Genomic DNA, 25,688 nt, shown 5'->3' on the forward strand with positions numbered 1-25,688 from the left:
GGATCTACGGCGCTAGGCCCCGGTTCCGCAGCCACGGTTTTGGGTCCTTTCTTTGCGCTCTCAAAATTAATCTTCGTTTGTCGGTTCTCAGGGCGCACCATCGTGCCCCCACATCGCTCACGTCTCTCCAGATTGGGAAGGGGGCAGAGATCTATGCGGGCAGTGCGCGGCGCAGCTAAATCAAGAGCAGCAGACAGAGGCAGGCCCAAACTTCTCAAGGCGCAAGTCAATATATCAGGACTAGCTAGTGTTCAGAATGTAGTTTGTGCCTCAGGCCAACAGGGGGGCCCCCACCATCACAACAACAACAAGGATCCCAGTGGTGGTAGTGTCTCTTCAAGCAACTTAATGGGGGTGTGTGAGGAGCATCCCTTAATTTTATTTGTCTCTCCACTCAAGCAACGTGGCAGCTGTCGCTGGCCGGTGGGGAACAGACCTATCAAAGCCCCTAATCGACCGGAGCAGGGTAGGTCAAATGGCTCAACAGGATCAATGTCGGGGGAGCCCCTCCTGTGCGCAGCTACGTGGGGCACACTCGTCGCGGTCGCGCTCTCCAAGTTTCGCGGGGAGGGGAGTTCCCCAGCAGCAAGGCTAGCCAGATGAGAAGAGTGAGGCACAGTACCTGGGCGCCGGATGCGGACGGGAACAGGCAAGATGACTCGCACCGCGGGGCCGGGGGTCTGTCCGCCAGCCGCAATGTTCCGTGCAGGCATAGTCAGCAGGCAGCTACAGGGTCCCGGGCCTCCGCATAGCCGTCCGACGTGATGGATGGAGTATCAGCGCACGGCAGAGTGTTGTTGCCGCGCGCGCCAGCAGCCAACGTTCGGGGCCCACCTCTGCAGTAGAAGCACCGATCTCACGTAGTCTAGAGCGACCGGCTACCTCCGCACCGATGATCCAGGGTAAGCGCCGGTGAATCTTGCGTGGCGCATAAGTAGCGTGCTCTTGCACCCAGGAGTCCCAGACTTTGATCGAGTGTGGGCAGAAAAGTTTGGCGCAAGTGCAGCCTAGGTAGAGCACGCTAGCCCTCCAGCTAGTGAGGATTAATGGAGGAGTATTAGAACAGGGAACGGGAGCCACTCAATCAGGCGGCCATTCCGCGTGTGCGCCCTCTAGCGCGCCCCTTTTAGAACTAGCACTTGGTAGAATTAGCACTTTGTAGGAATAATACTCAGAACATAGAACAAGTAGAAGCTTCACACATGATGCATAAAAACACATTCAGCGGTGTCAGGAGGACACATGATGCATAAGAACACATTCAGCGGTGTAGGAAAAACACATGATGCATAAAAACACATTCAGTGGTGTCAGGAGGACACATGACGCATAAATACACATTCAGCGGTGTAAGAAAGACACATGACGCATAAAACTCATTCAGCGGTGTAGGTAAAACACATGATGCATAAAACACATTCAGCGGTGTAAGGAAGACACATGATGCATAAAACACATTCAGCGGTGTAGGAAAGCAACTTTGTACATGATGCATAAAAACACATTCAGAGGTACCAGAACACAGGGTGCGCAAAACATACAACATACACTACATTTCCTAGCATCCTAAGAAGCACATAACTCACAATAAAGTCCAGGTTGCGCCACTGCCCCAAAAACCTAAACGTAGCAGCTGCCCACTACTTGCTGGGCAGCTGAGGACCGGGACAGAACAGGGCCTGAATGCTGCAGCTGGCACTAAATGCTGCGCAGCTGGGGAAGGCCTAGGTAGGGAAGAAGGAGTGCAACTCACTCCTGAGTCAAGAGAACACATGTCCCTAGGAAGGAAAAACCTAAACCTAAACAGTGCAGCTGCCCACTACAGGGCAGCTGTGAATCAGCAAATGCAGCATGGGCTCTCCCTAGCCCTTAGAACCAAACTGCGCCAACTGGGAGCCTTCTAGGCTCTGGAACAATGCTGCGACACAGGCTGGAGCCATCTAGCTCTGAAGTCAGTAATGCCCCCAAACACTAGGGCTTTAACTAATTGAGGTCATGTTAGGGCCATCTAGGGTCTAGATCAAATGTGGCCAGAAGGTTGGAGCCCTCTAGGCTCTGAAAATAACTGGGGGCCCCAGGATCAAGAACGCAGGCCCCTCTGGCCCTCAGGACCCGCACTGGGGCCTTTGAGATAAGTAGGGCATCGTAGGAGCCATCTGGGCTCTGCGACGGCATAGGGAGCAAAAATGCAGTAAGGACACGGGCCCCATGGGACCCGTTAAACAATGGTGGGCCCCCTCGTTGGAGCCTTCTAGGCTCAGGGCAAAATTATTAATAACACGTTGGGGCGGCCCACTGCCATTCGGGGCCGCCCTAAATGCACCACAGTCCCAGGGCCAGACTCTGGCAAAACACACGAGCCCCCACTCACCGGTCTTGTGCGGGCGGGATCTCCTCCGGATTGACTCGGCAGGACAGGCACGGGGCATCTTCACCCGGTCCCCTATCTCGGGACCGGGACTCAGTGTGGGGCCGCAAGGCTCCGGGTCAACTCCTTTTTCGGGTAAAGGCGGGGCTCTCCCTGGCACTTGGGAGCCCCGTGGAACAGCTGCCTCTCTTCACCCGGGCCCCCCCTGGGACCCGGGGCTCTATTGTGCACCAGCAGGGCTCTCTCCAGCACACGGGAGCCCTGCTGGAACCGGCCCCGCCATACTGGTTGCTCTTTTTCCTCTCTGTGGCGGGCAGCCAATCCAAGCGCGGCAGCAGGCGGGACTTCCTGGAAGCAAGCGGAAGTCCCGCCCCGCTCCCGGCGCCCGGCCGCCTGACTTCCGGTTTCGTGGCGCGAGGGCCGCGGCGGTGACTTTCCTTGGTGCAAAATGAGGGGTGGGCACCCTCGGTTGGCAATTCAAATGTAGAAGCTAGGTGGGCACTCGCTAAGGCACATATAATTGGGGTGGGCACCCGTATATAAATAAATAAATGCAAATAAAGACGCAGAAGGGCAGGAGCGCTTCCCTCCTCGGGAAAACGGCAGCGCTCTTCCCAGTAATGAGAAATAAAGTGCCCTCTAGGCGCTGGGGGCACAGACAGCACCAGGGCCCTCAGGAATGACCCCTTAAGCAACCAGGGCCCCAGCAACCAGGTCCTCCTAGGTACGGAGGGCAGGAGGGTCCCAGCACAAAAGTCCATCAGCTATCCAGGGGCTGGACAGGGCCCAGGGAGGCAAGCCTTCCCCTGGGCCCCAGCAGCAGCACGCCCCTGGTAGATTCTAGTCGGGAAAAACAAGAACATTTTGTAAGAGGTCACAGCCTCTTTTTATACAGTAAATCCCTTTGTTTCAGGGTGCAGGGTGGGGGAAAAACCAGGTGCAGCTGGTTTGGGAGCACTCTTGATGGGCTCAACCCCTCTCACTATTCACTGGCCAGGCTAGGGTCATTAGACGCACCACAGGGGGCGGAGCCAGCATTGTGTGGGGAAAGCCCAGCCCATCCCCATTCAGGTCCCAGGTGTACTCTCTCACATCAGTCATTCTAATCTCAACACTCACCACCGGGGCAGACCCATCATGACTCATGGAGCCAGGCTCACCAGCCAGCTCCAGCCAATCACAAGCCAGACACAAATTACACAAACATGGCAATTTCTAGAAGTGGCACTTCCACACTAGACACAATCACGCCGCATACATCATTGCGCAGCATTTAATCACACGAGTCTGCACATACAAAACTCGCATCTGCAATCCCCATGCATCAGGAACTACCAGGGACACACACATTTCCCATGCATTCCTATGGGAGGGCAGGCCAATCTCACACACGCACACAGGGAGCGCACACACTTTACACTGCGCCACAGTGTCAACGTGCGCAAAGACCAGAAATCACTATAATTATTTAATAATACCAGGCAAAAAGTTCAGGGGTGAACCTATCAGAAGGGCCAAGTCCAACAACATGGACAATGATGAAAGTCCAGTCAGCATTGACATTATCAACGGTGTGCAAGTGTGTGTCTCTGGGACATGGAGAAGGTGTGGGGATGGTGTTTTACTTTGTCTTCCTGACAGGTAACTGCCTACGAGAAGGGGGAAATCTGGATGGACATTGTCAGTGCTGTCAGGTCTGCGGGGGGCCATCGCCGGCGGCTGCGCAACGTCCAGAAGAGGTGGCAAGATATCCGCTGATGGACCCGGCGTATTGCTAGGGTCCATCTGAAGCTGTCACCTCCACGCCGGCATGGCGGAAGCCGTCACCTCACCCCCCACATGCTCCGGGTCCTGGCAGTGGTGTTTCCAGACTTCGATAGGCAGTTGCAGGAGAGACAGCAGCAAGGAGGGGGTAGATACATGGCTGTTTGTTGTGTTGTGTGTCACCTGCTTCTTGAGGTGCTCTGAAGCCTGGCTACACTCCCACAGTTGGGGTGTCTGGTCAGACAGGTTATATGTGCAGTGTATTTTCGATTCCCCATAGTCACCTGGTGCTCATTTTCATCCCTTTCCCTCCTTCACATGTGCCCCCTGGTGTGTGTGAAATCACATTTTCACATGTTCATGTAGGGTGCAAGATAATTAGACTGCACATTGATTTGCCCATCATGTGTGAGGGTGCCTGTGCCATGACCTGTGCACTGTGATTGGGCTTCTTATTTGTTTGCACTGATGATGAGTCTCAACATAGGAGTGTGAGGTTTCAACTGCACGCCCTTGCAGCATGCATGACCCATGTTGTGTTCTCAGACATGATGTACATCAGTTGGGAGATATGCATAGTGCCATGACGGTTACTCATGGTACAGTCAGCTCATTCCAGACCCACGGATCAGTGTGCCCACTACAGTCCCCTGAGACACCCTGGCCTCCTAATCATGTGTGTCATCCAACACTGTGCCCATTCTATGTGGATTCAGCATGAGTCTGCCTCTGTGGCATTGGTCCCTGGCATAGTTTGTATTTTTCCTGTGTCTGCTACATGTGTCCACTGGACATGGATACAAGATTTGGCTTGTGCATACTCACCCTGGGCAGTGCCTGTGTGCCTATTCGCAACAATATGTTGTTGGTTGTTTGTGACTAATATGTATTGCCTGCCCCACGAGGTGAGCTTAGGTTACTTTTGGAATTGTTGCTGCACAGTTTTTGTTACCCAGATTCCGAGTCCTCACTTCTTGAGCTGTATCAATCACATTGAGTGAGGGATGGGGGTGTTGTGCAGGAGAGGTCTACATGGGCCTGCCTGATTTAGCCTTGCCAGGTCTGACCTGTGGGTGAGAATTGGCTGATCAATGTTTCACCATGCACTGCCCCTGTGATGGTGGCCAGTGCTTTCCGATTGGGCTTGACAGCCTATGTCATTTGGTTCTAGAAATGCTTGTGCCTCATACAATTTTGCCACATGTATGTAGTTCTGATGCAACGCTGTTTTGTCTTAGTGTGCACACTTCTGTGTTGACATTTTGCCTGTGGATAATGGTGTGTCCACAATGCAACAATGATTTTGTTCACCACAATTGCAGGCCCATTAGCTTAAGCATTGTCCTGATTTGGGACATGTGGGCCACTTCACATGACAGCCAGTAGGTCTTATGTGCAAGCAACTGTGTCATCAGGGAATGGATGCCCCTGTGAGGACTGACATATTTCAAGTTGACTCACATGAATGATTGTACCTTGGCACTCAAAACACTTGTTAAAAGTTGTTCATGTTTTGAATGTGTTAATATGACGAATTGTGTAAAGGACACTTATGTGCCTGCATGATAGTTGTCTCACAAGGTAGTGCACACAAAACGACATTTACAATGTTTTGAAAGAAGCAGGCAGTTTTTGAAAGAGGCCAGTGTTAGTGATTAATGGTGTGCCTTGATCTCCATATACATGTCCCCACAGTGGTCTTGAGGTCTTGAAACTCCTTTGTTGTCAATTGTTCAAACTAATGAGTGTCAAGCTATCAAGACCTCAGTTGGACGATGTATATGGCAAATCTGCAACGCCATTTGTTTCTAACAGTGTTTAATCTTAAAGGGTGCCAACTGTTTCAAAAAATGTGTAAATCTTTTTTGTGTGCATTTCATTGTGAGACATCTGAGGGGCGACCCTCTGGGCGCAACTGAAAGTAAAGATTTTCAATTTGATGCAAATAATCCAGTCTTTGTATTCAGTCACACAACATAATTCGATTTCAGTTACAAATGGTATATTTATTCCATCTTCTTCAAGTTTAAATTGTTATGTTGTGCTTCACATACAATTTCATTCCATTATTTCAAATTTTCGCAAAATCCCAATGCATTTCGTGCCATCCGGCACTTCATCAGGGGAATCTGTAAGTTAATGTATATGATGAGGACCCACTTTCAGATAACCTATGTAATAGACAAGCTCGAATATTTCATCTAAACAACAGTGAAAGCCTCTCTCCAAAAAAGGATATCCTGTGTTATTTACGTTAACAAATACTTATTAGTCAACATCCACCTCTACGTCCTATAGTTAACACCAGAGAAAGTATTCACGAACCTATAGGTCAGTTCTTAGATTTACACTTAAAAGATTTTGTAATCAAAGCCTCATCGGACATTAAGGATACTACCGATTTTTTACAAAAGATGGCTCAAGTTACACTCTTAGAAGGTCAAGAAGTGTGGCTTTGCACCATAGACGTGAAAGCACTTTATACCTCCATTCCACATGATTTAGGTATCGAAGCAGTAGAATCTATGCTATTACAATCTGACTTTGATCATGATTTTCAAGTGTTTTTGATACAATTACTCAACTTTTCACTATATCAAAGTTATTTCAAATGGAAAGAAGAGCATTACTTACAATTGAGTGGTACCTCAATGGGTATTGTATGGCTCCAAGCTATGCAAATATTTTCATGAGTAATTTTGAGACAAATCACATTTTGAATGGAGAACAATGGAAAAAATATGCACGTGTTTATCTACGGTTCATTGATGACATTTTTGTGCTATGGCAGGGCCCACATGATGTTCTAATACAGGAATTGGACAATCTCAACAATATTAATGATCGCATACAATTTACATATCAGACTGACAAAACAACAATAGCTTATCTGGATGTCTTGTTAAAAATTGAACGCCATCAAATCACCACCACATTGTACAAGAAAGCTACAGATCGCAATAATCTGCTACACTATCGAAGCTTCCACCAATCATCTTTGAAAAACAATCTTCCGATTTCGCAATTATATCGGACCAAAAGAATAGTGTCAGATTCAGAAGAATCTGATAGACAAGTCAAGCAGATGTTGGAAAGATTTCAAAAACGAGGTTATCCCTTGGAGATTTTACAAAAAGCAGAAGCTAAATGTTCCACAAAAACAAGGAGTGATCTCCTCCAACCAGTTCACAAAGTGGAAACTAAAAGGATGGTTGTTGTTTCAAAATATTCGACAAAGAGTCATGTATTCAAAAGGATATTATTGAAATATTGGCAAATTCTGGCATCTGAGACAGATTTCAAAGGTATTTTTGAAGAGAAACCCAGATTTGCTTTCACCAGGAGTCGTAACATTCTAGACTTACTAAAAACTCCGAACAATATGAAAACCCCCACCAGATACAAAGGTACACAGCCCTGTCTGAATTGTAACAACTGCAATGCCATCATCAAAGGAACAATAATAAATCACCCACGCAGTGGGTAAGCCATAGAACTGAAAGTGACAGCCACTTGTGACTCTAAAAATCTAGTTTATCTATTGAAGTGCCCATGTGGCCTTGTGTACGTTGGAAAAACCATCAGAAAGATCAAGACCAGACTTTTCGAGCATAAGAGCAGCATCAGAAGAAAAGATGAAAAATCCTCAGTGGCATCACACTTTAATGAATGTAGACACAATGTTTCGCAATGGAAATTCTTGGTTTTAGACACTCTTGAGGTTGATGAACATGTTGATCTCAATCGGAAATTACTGCAGAAAGAAAGTGAATGGATATTCAGATTGGATGCTCTAAAGCCCCATGGGCTTAATGACCGCACGGAATTCTCGTGCTATCTGTGACATATAACAATACTATGATTATGAATTGACAGTAGAAAGTAGAGGATGTTTATTTTTCTATATTATTTTTCTTGATATATTTAACACATACTGATTTTTTGAAACTTTATTTGAGGTTATTCAGTTAGTACTGTTCGTAATATCCATAATTTCTCACTGGTTTATACATATGATTTCATTTATCCAGTTTTCTACAATACTTTATAAATGTACTCATCTGCTTTATTTATATATTTTCCCACTGCAAGATGGCCGCCACTCTTCACAGCGTTTGTATAACGTTCAGTATGACATCATTTATTTCTAAACTGGGTAACAACACGTTTTATAACGATGGAACGTAAGCATCACGCTACGGCGTTTCAAGTAGCATTTTTGCACTCAACCCGACAGCTTCACGATTTAACCGGTAAGAGTAAATTGACATCGAGATTCTGCTTTCAAGGATTCGGTAGAACTGAACGCACATGGTAATTGACTTTGTCACTACCGCTTTAGTTTTAAACGATGCGACACATTTACTTTGCACTCGTCTTGGTAACACTAGCATGGTGTTCCTGACGATTATCACTGGCCATTAATTCGTGAGCACAATCACATCAACCGTATTCGAATAACACTTCTCAATTTTTATTTATGTTTCACGAGCTCACTACTTTTTTACTTACGAATTTACAGCACACTGGCTGTAAACGTGTATAAACGATTCACTGTCACAGTATTGTTGACTAATAAGTATTTGTTAACGTAAATAACACAGGATATCCTTTTTTGGAGAGAGGCTTTTACTGTTGTTTAGATGAAATATTCGAGCTTGTCTATTACATAGGTTATCTGAAAGTGGGTCCTCATCATATATATTAACTTACAGATTCCCCTGATGAAGTGCCGGATGGCACGAAATGCATTGGGATTTTGCGAAAATTTGAAATAATGGAATGAAATTGTATGTGAAGCACAACATAACAATTTAAACTTGAAGAAGATGGAATAAATATACCATTTGTAACTGAAATCGAACGATGTTGTGTGACTGAATACAAAGACTGGATAATTTGCATCACATTGAAAATATCGCATTTGCGATCTTTACTTTCAGTTGCGCCCAGAGGGTCGCCCCTCAGTTGGCAGGGACGCAATGGTGATTATTTGATTTTCAACACCTCAAGGACGACGAGGTGAGACCTCTGTGGCACGCTACAACAGTCTAAAATTAAGAGTTAACGCCTGTGCACAGTCAATAAACGTATTCATTAATTGTGAGACATCTGTCAAGCAGGCACATACGTGTTGTCTTCACAAGGTGGCAAATTAGCACATTCAATACATGTTGATTGTGTAAAGTGTGGTGAGTCCCAAGATGGGAACATTTATTTACATTTATTTTTTGCCCAATGTACTTACAGGTTTTTGAGTGTGGTGACACCTTGGGAAGTGAGGTGGGTTAGTTAGCCCTGAGGGGCACCACTACTGTTTCTTTTTTTGTGAACTTGAGGTGGCATTACTTCATTGTATTGATCTGCTCTCCTGTAAACAAACAGTAGCTTCTCAGTGTCATTCTCATTCAAGTTGTGGCCTGGTTTGTTCTTTCGATCCTTGTGTCCAAGTAGCATTGTGTCTATACCAACTGGGCAGTACAAGTCTCAAATCTGTGTAGAGCTGTCTGGCTGTTACTCATGATGCATGCCATGATTTGCAGTGTGACCTACTGATTTTGTGTTCATGTGTCAGATGTGTACAGGTCACTGATGCATTTCTGTTTCTTCTCCTTACCCACAGCATCATCAAGAGACAGAGGGAGACATTAGCACGGACCAAGAGGAGGGACCCAGCCACAGTGTCCCCATCTCTGAGGATTCGGAGGTAGCCAGTGGCACGGAGGTGAGGGGAGTCAGCCTGCGGACCTCTTGGAAGGGGACTTATCCTACCACGCAGATGGATCCGCTTCTGACTCCCAGGAGGAGGGGGAATACGCCGCAACACCGGGCAGCATCACTGTGTCTGTCCCCACCTCCTCCAGTACCATCTCCACCCTCCCAGTAGCTCCGGTCCCTTCCGTCCGTGCAGCCCCCCCATGTCTCCTTCGCACCCGGCACCGCAGGCCCTGCCCCTGTCTCGCCTGCTGCCCTCAGGGCGGAGTCTGTGGACCTACTCCACCAGATTCAGGTTGGTCAGACATCAATGCTGAAAGTCCTCCAGGCCAGACTCAAATACTGACCCAGTGCAGTATAGTTCCTATATATCCAATAGGCTCTGTGCATTGGAATAGTATATCCTATAGATTAGACATTTCCTGTTTGGAATTACTCTGTCCCCCACTCCAGGGACTTGAGCAAAAGGAACGCAGTTTGCATCAATTATGTATGTATACTCGAGTGGATAGTTTAGAGGTAACGTTGCTCCGCTGCCTTTGTAGTGGCAATGACAGCTAGAATTGTTTCACCATCTATTTCTGTTTTTGAATGAGTGATTGCAGCTACGGAAGCCGTTTGCACAGCTGCCTTCGCGGCTTCATCAGCCAATGAATTTCCTGCAACGTGAACGCCATCACGCTGATGACTCAGTGTATGGATCACGTGAGTCTTTTATAGTTCTTTTTGTAATAGAAGTACTTGTTTCCAAAGCATTTTATGCTTAATTATGCCACCTTTTGCGTCTTTGAAACATTTTTTAACCCAGTTCTGCAGATATTCATTTTAAGACTGGACGCAGTAATAGGAATCACGCACTATGAGTGTGGGGAATTCGTGATCAGTACTTTCAAGTGCTGTCATGAAAGCCTGTAGTTCAGCTCGCTGAGCTGTACAGTCTCCGAGTGATTGAGTTTTAGTGACAGTTGGTCTAAATTTACCTTTGCGCAAGCGACCTTTAACAATCGCGCACGCAGCACTATAGGCTTGTTTACCCCCAATTGCGGGTTGTTCTGATCCTTCTGTATAAATTATACATCCGTAATGTTCTAGAGGCAGAATCTCAGTTGGCAGAGGACATTCGTGTTCGTATTGTAGAAATTCTTGTGTCTTTAAGTAGGGGTCAAAAATGTATTCAACGTCTGTTGCAGCAAGAGAATTAACCCATTGTATCCATCTCGGATGTAAAGCCTTAGCATTCCGAATGCTCGCTTTTGTCATAGCCTCTAAGGCAGGTACAGGTGTAACGATCATTATGCGCTTACCCTGCGCGAGAGCTCTCTCTTTTGCTACTGCAGTTTGAACCGGTGTCAGAATCTTTTCTGTAGAGGTGAATTTCATTTCAGCTTGTGTGTACAAGTGTGATTTGTAAGCTATTGGTACCTTTTCACCTTCATTAAAGACTAGGTATGGGAATCCGGATCTCCCTGGGATGATTCGGATCACAAGATTGCGTACCTTGTCGCGTGTCTGTAACTGTGTTTTGCTAACAAGTCTGTTTGCACTGAACGCAAAATTTCTGTGTGTTTTTGAGTCCAATTAGTTGGTTTGAAATCAGGTTTTATTAGTTCGTACAGAGGTTTAACCCTTTCTGCGTAATTTAGACCATAAGTTCTTCCAAAATTCAGGAAACTTAGAATTGACTGTAAGTTTTTCAGCATTTTTGGTGGTTGGAGCAGCGTACATTTCTCTAGAAAGTTGACTGCTAGGCATATGCCTTCACTTGAAAGTTCGTATCCTAAAAATAGGAAGTTGAGGTGGGCAATTCGTGATTTCTTAAAATTGAACTTGTACCCTTCAGAGGCGAACCCAAGTATTGTGGTATTCACTCTTTTCAAGTGCACGTCCAAATCATCGTCTGTAAGATAGATGTCATCGACATAAGATAACGCCTCATCATCATACGTTTTTAATAACTCTGTTACTCTGGCTGAAAATAACCCTGTACTATTCTTGAATCCCTGGGGGAGACGGCAAAATTGGGGCGTATCCCCATTATTGATAAAGCGGTCAAGTACCTACTTTCTTGTGCAATGTTTTTGACAGAAGAAACCGTTAGAAATATCTAATGTGGTTTTATATTTTTCCGCACTATGTTATTCATCAGTGCTGCACTGTGTGCATTTTGTACTGCAAAAGTTTTGCAACAAGAGTTTAAGTGTCTGTAGTCCAAAACTAGACGATATGTATTGCCAGGCTTGGAGATAAGAAACAAAGGATTGTTCATAGATGAGGTGCATGTTTCAATCACCCCATGGTATTCAAGTTGATCTAAGATCTCCCTGATTTGTTTTTTAGCTTCTTGCTTAACTGGATACTGCCTTTGTGCAGTAGGTTGATTTTTTAACTGGATTTTATGGTGAGGAGAGTCCTCATCCCATCCTACGTGATTTTTGTATAATGCTGGAGCCTGGGCTACAGCCCATTTTCTGGCATAGGTGTATTTTTTATGAATGGGAATGTGATTAGAGAAGGCTGGCATAATTATCTCAGCCATGGTTTGCACCTGAATGTTGAAACTGGTTTAAAATTGATTAAAAGCTTCATTATTGCGATCCACACTGATGGCAGAAAACATCAGGTTCTTTGAATGAGAACGGGGACAAGTGGAACATGGTATGAGCACGAATAGGTTTCAATTAGGAATATTGCACTCATGTAATTTTGTTGTTTTATCGTAGATCACATCTTGCTTTGATAAGTAGTTGTTTGATATTCAATGCTGCACTGTGGGAGTAGTAGTTGTTTCATTTAGTTGCGTGGGGAATCATGAAGCGGCAAGTACGCAGATCAGGTGACTCACGAGAGCACGCACGTACGAGGGAGGGGCGTGGACCAACAAGCTCAGTTTGAAATATCGGGCATTGCGAGGAGGGAAGTAACTTCCTGACTCACGAGATGTGAAGATCGAGCCGTTAAACTATTTTGGCAGGTATGAGGATAGATGAGCCCTGCGTACTGAATGTTACTATCGGTTATTGACAAATAGATGCAAAAAGTGAAGGCAGTAAAGCATAGTGAGAGCTCATTAGTTTTAGGGTTATACACACGAGTGGATAAATTGATTTAAAGGTTAAAGAACAGCAGGAGATGTAATATTGTGCTTGTGATAAAGAGGGCGGCATATAGCAAGGAAGGTGTATATAAGCGATCGGGGCAGAGCGAATTAAATAGTGGCAAAGCGGCTGCATGTTGGTCTAAATAACTCGAGTTAAGCAGCTTTGAGAGATACAAGTAGGATATGGGAGAGAATGAGGGAGATTTTCGTTTATAATTATTCATTTTTTGATGTAAGCACATATGTAGTTATATTTTAACAATGTCCTTGGTGATATAGAAAGTTTATTAAATAATAAAAATTTAGAAAGATACATAGAAATGAACACTAATGGTGAACTGTTTCACTTGTAGCCACCCCTGAGGAAGGACTCATGGAGTCCGAAATCCATTGGGTGAAAATAAAAGAACATGCCATGGATGAATTGTGCGTCTGTCGTGTTTTTGATAGAGGTCCGGATGGTCACATCATCAACATTTGAAACCTTGAAAAAAAGCATGATCCATCATGTGTGGAGAAAATGGAGTTGAATTACAAAAGAGGACCTTGTAGAGAAGCATTGATGAACTGAATGAAAAATTGATTAACTTTTGAAAGAATGATTATTGGTTTATGAAGCTGTGCTACTGGTTCAGGGGCGTGAAAACCGCCTCGTTCCCTTTTGATAATTATCTCTTTGCCATGTGGGCACTCCCTGACAAATTCAGCTGGCCAGTCTTGTTCAGCTAGAAGAATGTCATAACCCTTAGATAGCTTCATCCAAAAGAGTGCTTTTATTTTCCTAGTTATGTCCCCTTCCATCCGGAGTGTTACTTCATATAACTTATGGGGTACACTAACCCTGGTGTCAGCAGTTTCAACTTGAATGCATTCATTCAAGTCCACTGTCTCCAGATGATCCTTCAAGATCTTGCGAGCTATTGTGACTTCTGCTGCGCTGTCTAGCATTGTCTGGGCCCACTCCAAGTTCTTGAGTTGTGTCTTCAAGATCCTCGGCATGTCTGATCTTTAGACTTGCTACCTTCTTTCTGGTGATTTGGGTCTTCTTTTTTTTCGGAACGTGCTGTTCGTCTTTGGACTTCACGCGTTCTTCCTTTTGTTCTGAGCCTCTTTTCAGACGGCTCCTTTTGAGGAGACCTTCCTCTGGACTGAGAGCGTTTCTCTTTAGGAAGCGTCTGTTTAGTGTTTTCCCACTTCTTTTTAGGAGTAGTGAGATTATTTTTAATAAAAACCTTTTCAGGATTTTCTGTTAGTTCGGGTTTTACTGGTTTCCCCACCCAAACTATCTCTTCCTAGTTCTTCATAGGATTTTTCAATAATTCTTGCAAGTTAATATGGTTGCTCTGTTATATCAGTTTCTTTTAGTTTTTGGCGGATTGCCACGGATGCTGCTTCACCTTTGATGTTAGCTAATAGTATAGCCGAGACCTGTTTGAAATCTTTTAGTAACTTCATACCAATATTTAAGGCAGGTTCTGGTCCGTATTCATTTTGAATCTGTCTTAGGACGTCTGGTATTACCGCCATAGATGGAACACCATGTGTTTTTGTGTAGATTGAAGCAAAGACTGTACCCCAAGTGTCGCAGCCGTCTACGTGTGGTGCAATCCCCATTGGTAAACAGATTGTGAGAATCCTGTGTTTCTCATGAGATGTACTATCGGGAAATACTGCCTCTATTTGAGTAATTTTTTGAGCTAACCAGAACGGAATTTGTTCCCTTTTTGAGGGCAATTTAACAAGGAGTGATTGTATATTTTGTGGTTTAATTTTGTATGAATTCCCCTGATGAGGGGTGTGCTGTGGAATCCATATAGCAGGTTGTACTGTTAAAGTCTGCATGACATATTAAACCAATTGTCTAGGTATTTGAATTAATTGTTTTAGCTGAGCTAATAGTTCTGGACCTGTCATTTGTTCAATGACAGGATGTGGTGTATAGCTGGCTAATACCGTCCATGTTGCTCCTGGTCTATCTAGTGGACCGAGCCTGGTAAAGTGATTTTGATGTTGTGGGGCGCCTTTAAACCAGAGCTGATGCTCTTGGTAAGTTAGTGGAATTTCAACTTCCTTGAAAGGAACGTATTCCACTGGAGGTTCCTCTACTTTGTAGTAGTGGAACTCGTGTGTTACTGGATTGGCTGCAGGAAACAGGATCCATGAATAGAATACCTCTTTCTGCCGATATTGATGTGCCTCTATAACAAATATTACTTTACCACCTCTCGATGATACTCCATTATTTATAAGCTTTATAGTGATTGTTTTCCTTATATTTACCGGGATGAGTATAGCATCCGGGTCATTTTGTTGGAGACTTGTGTCGTCTAAAACTGCCTGAGCTGCTCTCTCCCTTTCGTCGTCACTCTCTGACATTTTGTTGACCGAAAGTTTGCAGAGCAAGTTTCAAGGAAACAAAGATAAGGTGCACAATATTTTTGGAACACTGTATCCTTCAACGTTGAACAAACTAAAAAACGAATACATAGGATTTTCGTCCTACTCAGTTATGGCGGATATTATATCCTTTTACCCACTCCAGACGTCTTCTGGAGTTTTTATGGGAAAAAGGGGTCTGTGTGGAAAGCACGACTGAGTTACTCTAGTATCTAGCGTTAAATTATCGCCCTGCCAAACGGTGGGCGCCATTAGTGTAGTTTCTATATTCCCATTAGGCTCTGCACATTGGAATAGAATATCCTATAGATTAGACGTAGGACAGAGGTCGACTAGGTCTCTATCGAATATACTAGACTTAATTGTGAGTGCCAGCTAGCTCAGAGGTCACTAGAAACTTTCTCGTCCTCTTTCGGATTTCTGCGAGGAAGTCTGAAAGGTACGAGAGGAACGTGTATCAATATCTTGATGTCCATCAGGTTTTCTCAAATTATCCCTATTTCTGAGGTTATACCTCTTTTCAGACGGCTCCTTTTGAGGAGACCTTCCTCTGGACTGAGAGCGTTTCTCTTTAGGAAGCGTCTGTTTAGTGTTTTCCCACTTCTTTTTAGGAGTAGTGAGATTATTTTTAATAAAAACCTTTTCAGGATTTTCTGTTAGTTCGGGTTTTACTGGTTTCCCCACCCAAACTATCTCTTCCTAGTTCTTCATAGGATTTTTCAATAATTCTTGCAAGTTAATATGGTTGCTCTGTTATATCAGTTTCTTTTAGTTTTTGGCGGATTGCCACGGATGCTGCTTCACCTTTGATGTTAGCTAATAGTATAGCCGAAAGGGGTCTGTGTGGAAAGCACGACTGAGTTACTCTAGTATCTAGCGTTAAATTATCGCCCTGCCAAATGGTGGGCGCCATTAGTGTAGTTCCTATATTCCCATTAGGCTCTGCACATTGGAATAGTATATCCTATAGATTAGACGTAGGACAGAGGTCGACTAGGTCTCTATCGAATATACTAGACTTAATTGTGAGTGCCAGCTAGCTCAGAGGTCACTAGAAACTTTCTCGAATAAACAAGAAGGGATTCGTTTCTGACAACCACATAAACATGACAACTTTGTTTCCCAAGAATAAGAAATGTATCTCTAGAGTCGCGGAAACAATAGATAGCTATTTCACTCAGTCAATCGTGCATGCTTTGTTTCACCAGAGGTGCAGAGAAATAGAGAGACGGCGTTTTCAATAAAAAGTATTTATTGAACAGTCTTCTTTCTCATGCAGAGGAAATTAACTGCTACAATCATAATACTGGTTGCAAAGTACAATGCGTACAGTACGAAGAGTATTATAAAATAATACTGTAAAAGCATGATATGGTTTCTAAGCCATAAAATACATAGAATACATACATTAATAAATAAAGACTAAAAAGTACTCAACTGGTGCTTCTAAAATACGCCTACCCCGGTGTACCTAACTTAGGTCTAGTACAAGGGAAGAAGTAAGTGAGGTGTAGCTTAGTTTCAGTATTCTTTTGCCAATAAGCTATCCAAGAATTCTCTAAGGGTCTAATCAGCTCCGTACCTTGGTTTTAGAATGAAGGAGGTCTGGTATCACTCTCTCAGGACTCGATTTCCCAACAACCCGCAAGGGTAGCTTGGAAACACTGGAGCTGGATATCTCGGCAAGAGAAAAGACAGCGTCTCTCTCAGTACGTCTGCTGGAGGGTCGGCTTACTTTGGCACTTGCTGCGGTGAGCTGTGTCGTGTAGGTAGATAGTCGAACTGCTCCAAACCACTATGTGTTTGCCTGGGCAAGTGTGGGCATATTTATACCTTGAAGGTGCCGAGTTTGACGTAAGGTTGGACATAATGATGTCATCAAAGACTCAGTTCTTTGAAAACTCCATGAGTTCTTGCTTAAATCAATATTCTAGCAAGGGGAAGTCCCTGACTTCTCAAGGCGGGTTTTTCCAAGAAATCGTTGTGGATTTTCAGAACTAGTGGAAGTAGCCATGCCGTATTTGGACTGCATAGGCTAAGTCTAAATATGGTTATGATTTCTATGCCTAAATAAGGATAGGGTGATTTATACCTATACATGGGCATGAATCTGGAAAATTACACTAGTATCCTAAATTCATATACAACACCAGTTGTTGTCGTTCATGGAGGGCATGTCAGCTACGATGTCTGACCAACGTCAGATTCTCAAGTCCATGGACTCCTCACTGACGGCAGCAGTTTCCCTCCTGCAGCAGTCCGCCCCCCCCTCCTTCAGACCCATCCACACTCCCCTCTCCCATACCTGTCCAAAGCACACGCAGGAAGGCACGATCACGCACACCAACGGACACAAGCAGCACACCACCACAAAAGTCTAAGCGCACACCTCCTGGCACGCAAACTCAGAGGGATGCAGGCACACCCACAGGGACTGGGGTCAGACCGCAGACACTTAGCCAAAGACACAGTCCGCAACCCTCACAACACTCTACCTCCACTCCCATAGTGTCCTCGGGTGCAGGGTTTGGTCTGGAGGAACTGGCAGCAGTGTGCAGCGCTGAGTATCTTTCCACCTTTGGCGCTGCACAAGCCACTGAGGACGATATGTCCCCCCCTGCACCCACCACACCTACCCTTCCCACTACTGTCCCTGCGGTGCCTGGCCCTGACCCGAATGATGCCCCCCAAGGGTCAACTGACCATTAGATCCTTCCTGTGCAGGCAAGTTTGGGGTAGACAACCTCTCCAACGTCCCCCTATAAGACATTGTTGTGGACTGGCCATTGGCCTTATTTGAGCTGGGACTCATTTTTGCACTTCTTTTCATTTAAAGCTGAATAAAACCTTTTATTTTGCATTCTACACTATTGCATTTCAGGTACTTGCTGTTGGATATGAGGGCCCTGGAGTTGGTGTCATAGTAATGTTTTGGGGTTCTGAAAGATGTTTTTGGATGATGTTCATGAGGTGGACCATGGTATCTGTGTGCCATCACAATGTCTCTGCAATTAATCATTGGTTGTGCGGGTTCAGTTTGGCTACAAATATTGTCCCAAGGAGTGTTCCTTCCTCTGTGACACCTGAGATCTTCACTGCAGACAGTTGCACAATTGTTGTGATGACATGTGTGCACATTTCCTTTTTTGGTGACGGTTCCCTTCAGCAATAGCCATGCCTGCTCACAGATGTCTACTGCTCATTGGTCTGTGCCATCCATGCTACTCACTGTACTTGTGTTTTGAGTATGTAGAAATGCCTTCATGGACACATTCACCCTTTTTACCACTATGCATGTGTGTTATCACAGCGTACCCCTATGTTGGAAATTGTTCTGAAGGGTATTTGGGTACATGACTCAGAATTTTGAGCATTGTATCTAAGGTTTTTCAACCCAATTCCTTCCATGAGAGACTACATCTTGGTGGTCTGACCACCACCTGGACATTCATTTCAGCCCTAGGATGTACGTAACAGTGTGTGTTCCCTTTCACTCTCCTTGTTTGGTGGGTTGTTACATGACTATACACTATTGCGTTATGATGGTAGGGTGTGTATTTTGCCAGCAATCCCCATGGGTGGGCATGCATGTGGAATTTGACATCATACCCACATGTGGTGGTCACGCAGTGTGTGACAGGAATCCATCCTCCCTAGGATAGGACACTGCTGTAAGTGATGTGTTGCTATGGCACCTTAGGGATGTGCACATACCCCCATGTAGTTGTGGTATGCTGATGATGATGTACCCCCGCCCCATATCAGAGCACTGCTGGGAGTCCTCTGCACCCACCCCTCATATGTCTGGGCACTGCTGAGAGACTTTTGCACCCACCCCCATACTGTTGGGCACTGCTGGGAGTCCTCTGCACCTACCCCCAGACTGTTGGGCACTACTGGGAGTCCTGTGCACCTACCCCTTATATGTGTGGGCACTGCTGGGAGTCCTGTGCACCCACCCCTCATATGTCTGGACACTGCTGGGAGTACTGTGTACCCACCCCTCACATATCTGGACATTGCTGGGAGTCCTGTGCACCCACCCCTCATATGTCTGGGCACTGCTGGGAGTCATATCCACCCACCTCTCATATGTCTGGGCACTGCTGGGAGTCCTGTGCACCCACGCCCATAGTGTTGGGCACAGCTGGGAGTCATATCCACACACCCCTCATACGTCTGGACACTGCTGGGAATCCTGTGCACCCACCCCACATATGTATGTCTGGACACTGCTGGGAGTCCTGTGCACCCACCCCTCATATATCTGGACACTGCTGGGAGTCCTGTGCACCCACCCTCATATGTCTGGGCACTGCTGGGAGTCATATCCACCCACCTCTCATATGTCTGGGCACTGCTGGGAGTCCTGTGCACCCACACCCATACTGCTGGGCACTGCTGGGAGTCATATCCACACACCCCTCATATGTCTGGACACTGCTGGGAGTCCTGTGCACCCACCTCTCATATATCTGGGCACTGCTGCGAGTCCTGTGCACCCAACCCCATACAGTTGGGCAATGCTGGCAGTCCTGTGCTCCCACCCCTCTTATGTCTAGTCACTGCTGGGAGTCATGTGCACCCACCCCTCATATGTCTGGACACTGCTGGGAGTCCTGTGCACCCACCCCTCATATGTATGTCTGGACACTGCTGGGAGTCCTGTGCACCCACCCATCATATATATGGACACTGCTGGGAGTCCTGTGCACCCACCCTCATATGTCTAGGCACTGCTGGGAGTCATATCCACCCACCTCCCATATGTCTGGGCACTGCTGGGAGTCCTGTGCACCCACACCCATACTGTTGGGCACTGCTGGGATTCATATCCACACACCCCTCATATGTCTGGACACTGCTGGGAGTCCTGTGCACCCACCGCTCATATGCCTGGACACGGCTGGGAGTCCTGTGCACCCACCCCTCATATGTCTGGGCACTGTTGGGAGTCCTATGCACCCAACCCCATACAGTTGGGCAATGCTAGCATTCCGGTGCTCCCACCCCTCATATGTCTAGTCACAGCTGGGAGTTCTGTGCACCCACCCCTCATATGTTTGGACACTGCTAGGAGTCATATCCACCCACCCCCATACTGTTGGCCTATGCTGGGAGTCCTGTGCACCCACCCCTCATATGTCTGGGCACTACAGGGAGTCCTGTGCACCCACCCCTCATATGTCTGGACACTGATGGGAGTCATGTGCACCCACCCCTCATATGTCTGGACACTGCTGGGAGTCCTCTGCACCCACCCCTCATATGTCTGGGCACTGCTGGGAGTCCTGTGCACCCACCCCTCATATGTCTGGACACTGATGGGAGTCATGTGCACCCACCCCTCATATGTCTGGACACTGCTGGGAGTCCTGTGCACCCACCCCTCATATGTCTGGGAACTGCTGGGAGTCATAACCACCCACCACTCATATGTCTGGGCACTGCTGGGAGTCCTGTGTACCGACCCCCATACAGTTGGGCACTGCTGGGAGTCATATCCACACACCCCTCATATGTCTGGACACTGTTGGGAGTCATATCCACCCACCCCTCATATGTCTGGACACTGCTGGGAGTCCTGTGCACCCACCCCACATATGTCTGGACACTGCTGGGAGTCTTGTGCATCCACCCCGCATATGTCTGGGCACTGCTGGGAGTCCTGTGCACCCACCCCCATATTGTTGGGCACTGCTGGAAGTCCTGTGCACCCACCCCCATACTGTTGGGCACTGCTTGGAGTCATATTCACACACCCCTCATATGTCTGGACACTGCTGGGAGTCCTGTGCAACTACCCCTCATATGTCTAGACACTGCTGGGAGTCCTGTGCATCCACCCCTTATAGGTCTGGACACTGCTGCGAGTCTTGTGCACCCACCCCTCATATGTCTGGACCCTGCTGGGAGACCTGTGCACCCACCCCTTATATGTCTGGACACTGCTGGGAGTCCTGTGCACCCACCCCTCATATTGCAATGGTGCCATACGCGTGAAGCACCGTACCCCAACATTCAAGGCGTGTGTGCAGCTCGTATCACTGTTGCAATGGTGCCATACGCGAGCGTGTGACGCACCGTACCCCAACATTCATGGCGTGTGTGCGGCTCGTAGCACTATTGCAATGGTGGTATACGCAAGCGTGTAAGATGCACCATACAAGTACACTTCCGTTGTTGCGGTATATTGTTCTCACCGTCTGCGCCGTCGTCAGTTTCTGTGCACCAGGTCGTAGGAGTACAGGACTGGGATGACACGGACAATGGGGTTCATGGCGTGTATGTCGCGTACCGGGGGTGCGGTTCGTGCCGGACTCTGCTTTTACGGACGTTTTCAGCTCCCGTAGAAAAAGGGTTGTATGGAGTGTCGCCGACACAAATCGTATTTGCTGGGCTGGAAACTGCTGCTTGTTTACGTACGGATGTAGCGTACTCTGTGATCCGGATACAAATCGTACCAAGTGTTTGTCGTCCGGTGTTTGTTACAATTCGTACGGTGATCTGCTTTGGGTTTGGATCGTACTTGTTCGTACGTACGGGGAACGTTGAAGGTGTACGATTCGTACGGGAAATACGCTCCGTACAACTATTCGTAGGGGATTTTACCGAATTGGAATTGGCCCCAAAATGTCTATCGCTGTGCACAGCTTGAGGTTCGATGAAGGGTCTGGCTTATGGTCAAGTCCTGCACCAAACCTCCTGTGTGTGCCCAACCCACCCTGCACACAGCCTTTGGCAATGTACAGTGTGGGACTGAGTGCATGGCCTGGCCTGGGCCTGCATCCAATCACCCGTGGGTGTCCAAGCTCCTGGTGGAACCACAATATGAAATATACAAACATTTTGAAAGTTAATTTCTCATCCTACAGAATACATTCACACCAAATAACAAAAACTACATAATCTGGGTCAATGTCTAGCTTTCTGCCAAATTTGGTATGAATCCATTCAGCCCTTTAGGCTGTGTGTAATCTTCCTATAGAAAATTACAAAGGAAAATTTTTGGGGGGACACCCCCTCCGCCCCCACCCCCTTTTTCTGCCCCTGCTTGATGAAGAAGGACATTTTTGGGGGAGAGTTTCATGAAGATTCATCAAACGGGGCAAAGTAATTAGCATAATATATATGCTGCGTGAGCTATTAAACAATTGTCTGGCTATGGGCTGGGTTCCACATCGGTGGTAGCACGCTATGGCGGTCCCTCTTCACAAAAAACCTTTGCTAGACCAAACCAAGCCAGAAAATTATCTGCCCATTTCTTGCTAAAACCTTTTGCTAAGATTATCGAGATGTACATCAATCAGCAGCTCTCTACCTCTATCCAGGCCAACAACCTACTTTACATGACGCAGTCCAGCTTGCACTCCTGCTACATTTCAGTCTGCCTTCTAGCTCACCACTGAATCCATCTGCCAAATTCTGGATGCTGGTGACACTGCAGCACTGCTAATGTTGGATCTCAGTGCTGCATTTGACACTGTGTCGCACAACATTCTGATCGAGCACCTGTGGAATTGTGGTGTTAGATACAAAGCCTTGCTGTGGTTAGTCTCCTTTCTGCTCTTGGGTGTACCCTTTGCAGCCGGGAGTGCAATAGGGGTTTTCCTTGAGTCCAACCTTATTTAACTTATATATTTGCCCCCTGGCCAAGGTCAATGATTGTCAAGGATTCACTATCACTTATGCAGATGATATTCAGCTAATCATTACTTTGTCACAGAATTCCGCACACAGAATGCCTCCTCTCTAAGTTCCTGTCTTGCGGAGGTCACTTGATCCCCCGGGAGGAGTGGGGGACACTAGTTGGAAGCACCACTCCCATCTCACCGCTGCCACTTTTGGTACAGGGGGCCAAAATTGCAAAAATGGCCCCCGGTTACAAAAACGGCTCCCCAAGGGATCAAAATTGGCCCCCACCCTAGCGGCCCACCGGGGAAACGCCCAGTGCCCGCTGCAGCCAGAGCTGCCCTAGACAGACACCTTTGGACCTGTACCTCTTTCCAAAGCCAGGAATAAAAACCTGGGTATTTTGTTTGATGAGAAGCTTACTTTTGACAGCTAACTCACTGCTAAGGCAGGAAAAGGCTTTGGGATCTTAAAAACCCTCAAAAATGTTTTTGTTTCCTGTCAGAATCTGCAAAATAAACAGTACACTTCTGCAATGTCCTGTATCTAGGGGTGTCACGGACTCGGGTGAAGAGACTCCAATTAGAGCAGAATGCTGCAGTCTGTCTTCTGCTAGATCTCCCTAGACGTGCATCCTTAGGGGCCACGCATTCAAATCCGCACTGGCTTCCTTCCAGCCCCAGAGTTTTGTTATGCAGTAGCTCCCTGATAGCTTCCTTGTTCTCTGTTTTGGAAATTGGAACTGCTAGATCGCGTTGGTCTGCCTGTGATGACTAGGGACAGTCATATTGTTACCTCGCTCAAGTCCTCGGGGTTTCATACAGTGTTTGGTAGTATTCCCAGAACACTACGTTTATACCCAATTGCGTGTTTGCTGTTGTGCCCCTGGGTGTGATAACCTCATGTATTGGGGTGGGGGATGATGCATCACGTAAGATTCGGGCAAGGAGAGTGCCTGATCTATTGGTTTCTGCATGCTGCCTTTGTGTGTATGATTGGAAATCTATGACACGCAGCCGCTCTAGCAATTCTCCGTATGTTATACGTGCTTCTTGTAGGGCTGCCACCTTAGGAGGGTCGGAGACTGCTCCCTGCTCTAGATTGTTCAGTTTATGTTATGTTATGTTATGTTAATTTCGATTTATATAGCGCCAAATCACCGACAGGTCTCTTAGCGCTTGCTTTGGGAACCCGTCCTGGCTTTCCCTGCGAGATAACCCCTACTGGGAATCCCCAAGGTGAAGACCAGGCATCCCATCACAGTAGGGCCGTAGTGGAGATTAAGCAACCTATTGCCCAGAGTTGCAGAGTGTGAACCCATGATTCGAGTAGGCACCGAGGCGAGAATTATCGAGTCCATGGACATTTTGAGCTTAAGACCCTGCCGCGTCGGGAATTGAACCCTGGTCCCAGGTCTGACCTCTGCATCAGGGTCTGCCTCCTCTAACCAGTGAGCCACACTTCTCCACAAAGCTGCGACTTCCTGTAACTCTTTGCTAATGAATTGTTGGGCCTCCACTGTTGCGCTAATAGCAACTCCTCTCACGACAGTCTTGAAAGCCTCCCATTCCGTTAGGCGCAAGGACGCTGTGTCTGCATTTTCAGCTAAATAGTTAGTAATGGTTGTGGCCACAGTATTGCAAAACACTGAGTCCTCAAGCAGTTGCGGGGCACGCCTCCATTTTGGGATTGGAGTGGGGATCCTCCCCCAAGAGAACATAATCTCCAAGGGGTTATGGTCCATGAGCGTTTTCCCCAAATACGTGGTGTGTGTGATTTGAGGGATAAGGGTCTGAGAGCAGAACACCTGATCGATTGGGGGAGTGGAGCATGTGAGGGGGAGTAAATTGACAGTCTGCATTTTTTTTAAAACTTTTTATTGATTTACAACAAGAACCAGATGCCGGCACAAGCAGTACAAATTTACTATAGGACTTTCCCCCTCCATTACTAATATCATAATTTTTAACAACCACTTATAGACAAAATGAAAATCATTACAGGCTTTAACATCCATACAGTATCTAATCCCTCAAAAGAGACAATATTATCCAAAGAGCTCAGATCATAGTGTGGTAGGTAGCAGGGGCTAGGAAATAGCAAGGACATTACATTTAAGGGGAAGAAGCCATCACCTCTGCCATCAGCTTGGCCATTAATATTCGTCTGTCCCTCTGGAGCTCCACCGTCGGAGAGATGCAAATGTCCCCCCTATATTTGTTCCATTTTCCCCATTTTCAATCCCATTTCCTGGGGCAACCCCGACCGTTAAACACAGACTTTTCGGAAATCATTGCAGTGTCAAATATCCTTAGCCCAATCAACCAGTAGTGGGACTGCCTCAACCCCCCATTTTCGCGCAATGTTTCATTTTGCAATGACAAAGCCCATCGAGGCCCAAGTCTGTTCGGCTTGAGATAGGTCAGTCGCCCCCCAAATATTAAGCAGGCATAGTTGAGGAGATAACTCAATGGACCTGCCACTCGCCCTTGCAAGTTGGCGGGCAATCTTTCCCCAGTATCCCTGAATTCGACGGGATTCCCATAGAATGTGATAGAAGGTACCCACTTGGTTTCAGTGATGGAGGCAGAGGGGGTCAGGGTTTCTATCTTGTTTGGGCAATAGTGTGGCAACAAAGTAGACCCAGTGAAGGATCTTAAGCTGGAGGAGTTGCAGGCGCTTGGGAATAGCAACTTCGCGAGGGGAGGCCAGTGC

This window comes from Lissotriton helveticus, chromosome 7 (assembly GCF_964261635.1).
Source record: "Lissotriton helveticus chromosome 7, aLisHel1.1, whole genome shotgun sequence".
Taxonomy (NCBI): Eukaryota; Metazoa; Chordata; class Amphibia; order Caudata; family Salamandridae; genus Lissotriton; species Lissotriton helveticus.